The sequence below is a fragment of the Salmo trutta genome, chromosome 29 (genome assembly GCF_901001165.1).
Source record: "Salmo trutta chromosome 29, fSalTru1.1, whole genome shotgun sequence".
In the NCBI taxonomy this organism is placed as follows: Eukaryota; Metazoa; Chordata; class Actinopteri; order Salmoniformes; family Salmonidae; genus Salmo; species Salmo trutta.
In genome coordinates, this window is record NC_042985.1 from 44474038 (window position 1) to 44483072 (window position 9035).

The following is a 9035-nucleotide window of genomic DNA, read 5'->3' on the forward strand; positions in this document are numbered from 1 at the left end:
CTTTATAATTTCGTTAAGAAAATAATGAAAACAATCTTTCAAAATGCAGATGTTTACTTCAACTACTGTATATCTCAGCTACATAATTCCCAAGTCTAACAGTACTTTTGAAATGTCTCCAGTAGATATCCGTTCCTCCTGAAAGCCCTAATCTGCTCACTTAAATGAATAGAGATCCTGGTCATGGTGCAACAGTATGTTGTTACAGCATAATCAAAGTGAGGACAATCGGCGATCTGCTGTATACTTATGGCCTATTGTAACCTGGAGTCACACCTTTCCAGTAATCCTCACCCCGCCCCCAAACTCCACCCTTAACACAGTTACCATTCAAAAACAAGCTGTTTATATAAAACAAAATGACATTGCGACCAAAGACAACAGACGAAATGGACATAGTTTTCATCAAGCCAGCTTCTGTGTTTTTGGTTGATGGCCAATATTAATGCATTCGTGAATTCAATCGCTTTAGCTGACATGTTGTGGTTTATTCATTGTTTTATTATTTAAGGATCCATTCTCTGCTCTGTGCTGGAGTTATTTTACGAATACAAAATAAGCCTTCCACCCTTGATGGGCTATCAGCAGGACAATAGACTCTTGCCGAGTTTAGGGACTTGAAATGTATTCATGGGTGTTTGCGAGGCATGTCACTTCTCCCATCTCTTCATAGCCCACCAAATGCACTGTTTTCTGACAACATCTGGATGGATCCATAACGAATTACTATGGGAATAAATATCACTAAATAACCCAAAAAAATGAATAAAGTAGGCTAATGAAGGCAACAAATATTGCTTACTGAAACTCCCAAAGTCATCCAATTGTTATAATAGGATTTGAAGCAATAGCCTACCCGCGTGTGGTCAACTATTTCAGCACCGTTTTGTGCTGCTCTAAGACAAGCATGGGGACTGGTCTTGATAAATCAATGAGATTTTTATTTTCACTGAATCTCCATTTGGGTATTGGTTAGCCTACAATTAGGGTGTGAAAATGTTAGGATTATTTTGCTCTTCACTCGCAGTCACTTAGTTGCCTAGGCCTACTCCCGACCGGTCACGTTGTACAGCACCATATTTTCTAATACTAAAAACAGTCAAATGTATTCCTGAATTCAATCGCTTTATGTTGAGGTCTATTCATTGTTTAAATATTCAAGGCTCCCTTTGTTATTTCATGTTATAACTAAAATGCTTGAATGTATTTAACCTCTCTAGGGTCGGCGGGACGAAATCGTCCCACCTACGTAACAGCCAGTGGAATCCTGTGGCGCGTTATTCAAATACCTTAGAAATGCTATTACTTCAATTTCTCAAACATATGACTATTTTACAGCATTTTAAAGACAAGACTCTCGTTAATCTAACCACACTGTCCGATTTCAAAAAGGCTTTACAACGAAAGCAAAACATTAGATTGTCAGCAGAGTACCCAGCCAGAAATAATCAGACACCCATTTTTCAAGCTAGCATATAATGTCACAAAAACCCAGAAGACAGATAAATGCAGCACTAACCTTTGATGATCTTCATCAGATGACACACCTAGGACATTATGTTATACAATACATGCATGTTTTGTTCAATCAAGTTCATATTTATATCAAAAACCAGCTTTTTACATTAGCATGTGACGTTCAGAACTAGCATACCCCCCGCAAACTTCCGGTGAATTTACTAACAATTTACTAAATTACTCACGATAAACGTTCACAAAAAGCATAACAATTATTTTAAGAATTATAGATACAGAACTCCTCTATGCACTCGATATGTCCGATTTTAAAATAGTTTTTTGGTGAAAGCACATTTTGCAATATTCTAAGTAGATAGCCCGGCATCACAGGGCTAGCTATTTAGACACCCAGCAAGTTTAGCCTTCACCAAACTTCGATTTACTATTAGAAAAGTTTGATTACCTTTGGTGTTCTTCGTCAGAATGCACTCCCAGGACTTCTACTTCAACAACAAATGTTGGTTTGGTCCCAAATAATCCATAGTTATATCCAAACATCGGCGTTTTGTTCGTGCGTTCAAGACACTATCCGAAAGGGTAAAGAAGGGTTACGAGCACGGCGCATTTCGTGACAAAAAAAATCTAAATATTCCATTACCATACTTCGAAGCATGTCAACCGCTGTTTAAAATCAATTTTTATGCAATTTTTCTCGTAAAAAAGCGATAATATTCCGACCGGGAATCTGCGTTTAGGTAAAAAGACGAAAGAAAATAAAGCACGGGGTCGACTCGTGCACGCGCCTAAGCCCATTGTCCTCTGATCGGCCACTTGCCAAAAGCGCAAATGTGTTTCAGCCTGGGGCTGCCTCGATATCATTCAGCTTTTTCCCGGGCTCTGAGAGCCTATGGGAGCCGTAGGAAGTGTCACGTTACAGCAAAGATCCTCAGTCTTCAATAAACAGAGACAAGAAGAACAAGATCTTGTCAGAGAGGGCACTTCCTGTAAGGAATCTTCTCAGGTTTTTGCCTGCCATATGAGTTCTGTTATACTCACAGACACCATTCAAACAGTTTTAGAAACTTTAGGGTGTTTTCTATCCAAAGCCAATAATTATATGCATTTTCTCGTTACTGGGTAGGAGTAGTAACCAGATTAAATCGGGTACGTTTTTTATCCGGCCGTGTAAATACTGCCCCCTAGCCCTAACAGGTTAAAGACATGGATGACTTGTATGCTGTGTGATGATATGCACAAATGAATGAATGATTGATTGATATACTGTATATTAAAGTAGGCCTGTATGACAATAAGTAAGTTACGCTAAAACTGCTACAGTAAATAGGACTCTTAGGTCTACAGCTCCCTGACATTTCAATAACTTAACTTCTCAAAGATGCCCTCTGGTGGTCAAACTAGCATTAGCTAGCATTAATGGCAACAATGGCTGACACTTAAATAACATGCCATAGAATTCTGCGGCACCCCGCAAGCTGTGCTGCAGTATAACGCAACTTTTAAAGGAAGAACCACTGTGTTCCACAGATTAAAGATTACAATGCAAGGGAATTTAGCATTCTTCTGCTCCACGTCGATACTCCAGATCCTCCGGTGATACATCCATGCCAAGGTCCTTTGATATCAGCTTGATCATGTAGCTGGAAAGGTCCCCTTTTTCCTCGTCTTCCAGTAAGCACAATATTCTCATATTATTTTGTCTTGATCTGTTTTCTAGCTGATCCAGTTCATGTCTTGCCCGCCCTGTATATGCATATCTGACACGATAGACTCTACTATTGAGGAAATGAACTTTTTTTAAAACATTGTAACAGTCCGTTTATTTTGGTGAGCATTGAGAAGATTTTAGCTAAGTTTTCCTGGATATCCTTCAACTGTTCAGTTGCATTTCCAAGTTGTCTTTTCCTCTAAGGGAAGCCATGGGTTGTTGGGTTCGAGTCTCAGCATCGCTTTACTCACAGATTAGTTTGCTGTTGTGTATACCTGACAGCCTACTCTCTCCCGGTTTCTTGGGTATATATTGATCTATCAATTTAAAAGGCTTAATTTAAACTATGTTGTCTAGGTTCTACATATTATTACAGTTTTGGCGGTACGAAATGGAGCTACTATCTCCCCACATGTCCTATCGGTACGTGCACGCGAGTCTTGACATGTAGTAAGTATTTCTTCGGGGAACAAAGATCTCTGCTCTCGTTTCTGGGCTAGGTTTTATTTGAATGGTACCAACCACCAGCATGGCATTGCTTATTAAGAAACACCTGCAGAGTCACAACTGAGCTGAGCAATATAATAGATCATCTTTGGCTTCAGCAAATATGGTGGATAAATGACGATAGTTCACTCAGGCTGTTTACCATGGAAGAAAATGGTCAGTTCCGGTCTCCTTAACGGATGGGTCTCCCATAGACACCAATGCAATAGCACCTGGGTCTGGTCTACTTTGTTCATTGACTTTCATTGAATCAGAAAAAACAGCAAGTGGGGTGTCTCTGGCTACAGCTTTTCGTTGTAGCCTACACTTGGCTGCCTGAGCCATGGCTGCCTGAGCCATTAAAATACTAATGTTTTTTTGTTGTTGTAAAATGTCACTTATTTTTTAGCTAGTCTGTGTAAAAAAATATATATGACCATTTTATAAATAATACAATTGCATTTTAGAACCCCGCTCCCCCCGTCGCCCCAAGATGAATGTTTTGACCACTAACATTTTAAGCAAATACGTTTTGCAAAGCCTGGTGCCCCGGGTGTGCAGAGTTTGCTCATTTCTGACCATTCCATTGATCCTAAAGAGAAATCTCCACTCACCTGGGGCACCAGGCCATGCAAAACGAACTTGTCCATTGCTTCAATAGTTAGGCTATCCATATTACCGGAGCTTATATTTCTTCTATTTCAATGGCGGATTCGCGGCCTCAATTTAGATAATGCATTGATATATAGCTAGCTAGCTTGCTGAAATGATAACAGAGAGAACAAAGAATATAAATATTTGATAATGTCTGTGTGCATGTCCAAATATAATGACGTCTGGAATTCGACACAGTTTCACTGGATTATCAAACGGAGTCAACCCTCAACATGTCAACAGCTCATATAGGCACAGTTTAGAGACTCATCTCTTGACTGGCTGGTAGTCTTTTTCTACAATAATTATTTTCACCTGACTTACAGTATGCCTGTCTTAACTGAATTGGTGCTCACATAACCTTCATTAGCTAGCTAAGGTCAGCATGCTAGCTAGTTACACTGACAGCTCACAGTCAGGGCCTTCTTTGTTGTTATTTCTCTGCTACACATGGAAATCACCACAACGTTCCCACCCCAATTCCTGAATATGTATTAGCATCCTGCATCCGTCTTTGAGGTGGAGCCTAAACAAGAATTTCCAATCTAGGACAGGAATTACTCGAAATAGGTGGGCCTTGAATGCAGTCATCTCAGTTTAAATTGAAATCTATCCTTTGCTTGTTTGTAATAATTGCAAAGACATCGGCAACTTTGAATTTGTAGTCAACTTTGTTGTGAACTTATTGGTGGATGGCGGTCACAGAGAGACAAATAACTTGATTCTATGTTTAGTGGAGCTCTTCTGTGTATAAAGTTAATTACCGTTCTCCTAGTAGAAGGATATTATGCTGGCAGCACAATCGTACAAAGACATGCATAACTTTGGGAATATCTTTTTTTTTTATATATAATGGTATGTTGAAAGCTATTGTGTAGGCTATATTTAAAGAAATACACTTTTAATAAAATACAAATATAAAATACAAATTACTCCACCCATTCCATTCACTGCAGTGCAATACACGGTATATGGGATACTTATTAGGTTGTAGAGAAAAAAACTTTACAGTTAAACTGGGGTGGGAAATAATCAGTCGGGTCTCCACCAACCAAATATGTTTCATTTTTGAGGGGGACTGTGTCACATGGCTTTTCACTCCACCCCTTCTATATCCCCCAATGAAATACACTGTACATGGGATACATATTGGGTTGTAGAGATTACGTTTCTACCTGTCTCAGCTAAAGTGGGGTGGAAAATACTCAGTAGGGCCTCTACTAAGCAAATATGGTACGTTTTTGAGGGGGACTGTGTTATAGACATCAGTGGAGGCTGGTGACATGAATAAATTAGGAGGATGGGAGACCAACGGAATAGGCGCGGACCGCACAGAGACGGCAAAGCATGTTTAAAAAATCGTGAATGACTAATTGTTTTAACCTAAAGCATTTAATAAAGAAATGTATAGTACAATATGATGGGGAATGGGAATGAGAGGGCTACTTACACAGTGTTGGGAAGGGATCACAGCAGTGATTGAATGAGGGTGCGAGGCAGGAGTTGAGGTGTTCAGTGGCTTGACTTCAGTACAGGACAGGGGTTGAGGTGTTCATAGGCTTCAGTGCAGGACTGGCTCGTGATAGATGGATGGTGTTGGAGAAGAGCTTAACGCTTCCACTGAGGACAGGACAGGATTTGACTGGGAAGCAAAAAAACAATAATACAACACACTACACAGTTAGACAAAAGAGCTAAGAATGAGTTAGTCAAAGCAAGGAGTAAAACCATAGATGTGTAATAATATGATTCAAATCAAATAAAAGTTTATTTGTCACATGCAGGGAATACAACAGTGAAATGCTTACTTACAGGCTCTAACCAATGGTGCAAAAAAGGTGTTAGGTGAATAATAGGTAAGTAAAAAAATAAAACAACAGTAAAAAGACAGGCTATATACAGTAGCGAGGCTATAAAAGTAGCGAGGCTACATACAGACACCGGTTAGTCAGGCTGATTGAGGTAGTATGTACATGTACATATGGTTAAAATGACTATGCATATATGATGAACAGAGAGTAGCAGTAGCGTAAAAGAGGGGTTGGCGGGCGGTGGGTGGCGGAACACATTGCAGATAGCCCGGTTAGCCACTGTGCGGGAGCACTGGTTGATCGGCCCAATTGAGGTAGTATGTACATGAATGTATAGTTAAAGTGACTATGCATATATGATAAACAGAGAGTAGCAGCAGGGTAAAAATAGGGGTTGGGGGATCACAACCAAACAGATCCACAGATGATGCAATCTCTATTGCACTCGACACTGCCCTTTCTCACCTGGACAAAAGAAACACTTATGTGAGAATGCTTTTCATTGACTACAGCTCAGTGTTCAACACCGTAGTACCCTCAAAGCTCATCACTAAGCTAAGGATCCTGGGACTAAACACCTGTGGGGGGGGCACACAATGCAAATAGTCCGGGTAGCCATTTGATTACCTGATCAGGAGTCTTATGGCTTGGGGGTAAAAACTGTTGAGAAGCCTTTTTGTCCTAGACTTGGCCCTCCTGTACCGCTTGCCATGCGGTAGTAGAGAGAACAGTCTATGACTGGGGTGGCTGGGGTCTTTGACAATTTTAAGGGCCAACCTCTGACACCGCCTGGTGTAGAGGTCCTGGATGGCAGGCAGCTTAGCCCCAGTGATGTACTGGGCCGTACGCACTACCCTCTGAAGTGCCTTGCGGTCGGAGGCCGAGCAATTGCTGTACCAGGCAGTGATGCAACCAGTCAGGATGCTCTCGATGTTGCAGCTGTAGAACCTTTTGAGGATCTCAGGACCCATGCCAAATCTTTTTAGTTTCCTGAGGGGGAATAGGTTTTGTTGTGCCCTCTTCACGACTGTCTTGGTGTGTTTGGACCATTCTAGTTTGTTGTTGATGTGGACACCAAGGAACTTGAAGCTCTCAACCTGCTCCACCACAGCCCCATCGATGAGAATGGGGAGCGTGATCACACAGTCGTCCAGAACAGCTGGTGCTCTCATTCATGCTTCAGTGTTGCTTGCCTCGAAGCGAGCATAAAATGTATTTAGCCAGTCTGGTAGAAATTTAGGTAATCTGTATTTTCAGATTTCCACTTCATTTCAGGAAGTGTTCCCCAAAATGAAGGCTTTGTCTGGTGGTTGGCTGCTCTACAAGGCAACATGTAATTTGATGATTGGATCCTGCTTTAAATTGAGACTGTCCATGACAGACCCTTTCTGATTTGAGGTGTCATAATTTGTGCTCAGGAAACCACCTCTTAGAATATATGGTGTTTATAAAGAATACATGGATTTTCATATAAAATAAACCTTTTGTAAAATGTTTGAAAGTTGTTAAACATTACTGAAGATAGGCAATTCGTTGAATTGTTAGATTAGATAAGTGTCTGTCATGCCTACTCCCGTTCCCTCACTCCGGTGCTCGACGTCGCCGGTCTATTAACCACCGGTCATAGCAACCCACATTACGCCCACCTGGCAACCATCATTATGCACACCTCCTCCCCATCGTTATGCACACCTGGACTTCATCATTACCTTGATTACTTCCCCTTTATTTATCCATCAGTCTTCAGGCAGTATTGGTTTTGTTAATGTTCAGTATGCTTCTCCTGTTTTGGTTATCTGCTTATTGTCATTTAAACTCACCTTCTGTACCTGCTTCCTGACTTCTACGGTCTACATTCTAGAATACTGCCTCTGAAAAAGATGGAAGCAGCAGAAGTTAACACCATCTTCCAGAAGGTAGAGGAACAGGGTCACCTACTCCACCAACACCATGACCAGCTGGTTCTACTGGGTACGACCATGAAGGAGGTCCTCCACGTTCTCCACCGCATCGACACCACCAGTGAGGTTCTCCATACCTCAGACGGAGGGCCTCCTACCACGGGTCGTCACAGTGAGCCAGTCCCCCAGCCTACTCAGCCGTCCGACCAGGTCAGCAATGCCCAACTTTCCCATTCAGGAGAAGTATGACGGTACTCCATTGAAATGTCGTGGCTTCCTACTCCAGTGCTCCCTCTATTTTGCCTATCAGACGAGAGCCCCCACCACTGAGAGGTCCAATGTTGCCACAATCATTTTCCTGCTGACCGGACGGGTGTTGGAGTTGGCTACGGCCATCTGGGAGAGAGGAGAGGAGGAGCTGGGTCCCTATGAGAGGTTCAAGGCTCTGTTCAGGGCGGTCTTCGACCATCCTCCAGAGGGCAGAGAGGGAGGTTAGCTCACCTTTCAGACTGTGGTAGCCGGCGCTACACACTCTATTCCGCAGTGGACTGCGCAAGGAAATCCAAATGGAATTGGCATTTCAGGATGACAACATATCCTTGGACGCTCTCATTGCAATGGCCATCCGCCTTTATAACCTTCTTCGGGAGCGCCGGTGTCTACCTCGCCACTCGCCTCCCTCCTTTGGCTGCCCTGAGGCAGAGCCCATGGAGGTAGGGGCCACAAACCTTTCCGCGGCAGAGTGCAGTTGCCAGAGACAGCTGAGTCTCTGTTCCTATTGCAGCCAGGAGGGGAACCAGCTTCAGCGGTGTCCAGTGCCTCCCAACCTGCCGTTCACTAGAGCAGAGGTGCGGCCCGTGACCTTCCATCTCCCAGGGTAGGCGTGAGTATTCCAGTATCATCAGACGATGATCATCAGACGAACCCTTTCTGGTTCAAATTTCGCTGGCTGGCTGTACCTCAAGCATTGTCTCTACAGCTCTAGTGGACTCCGGTGAT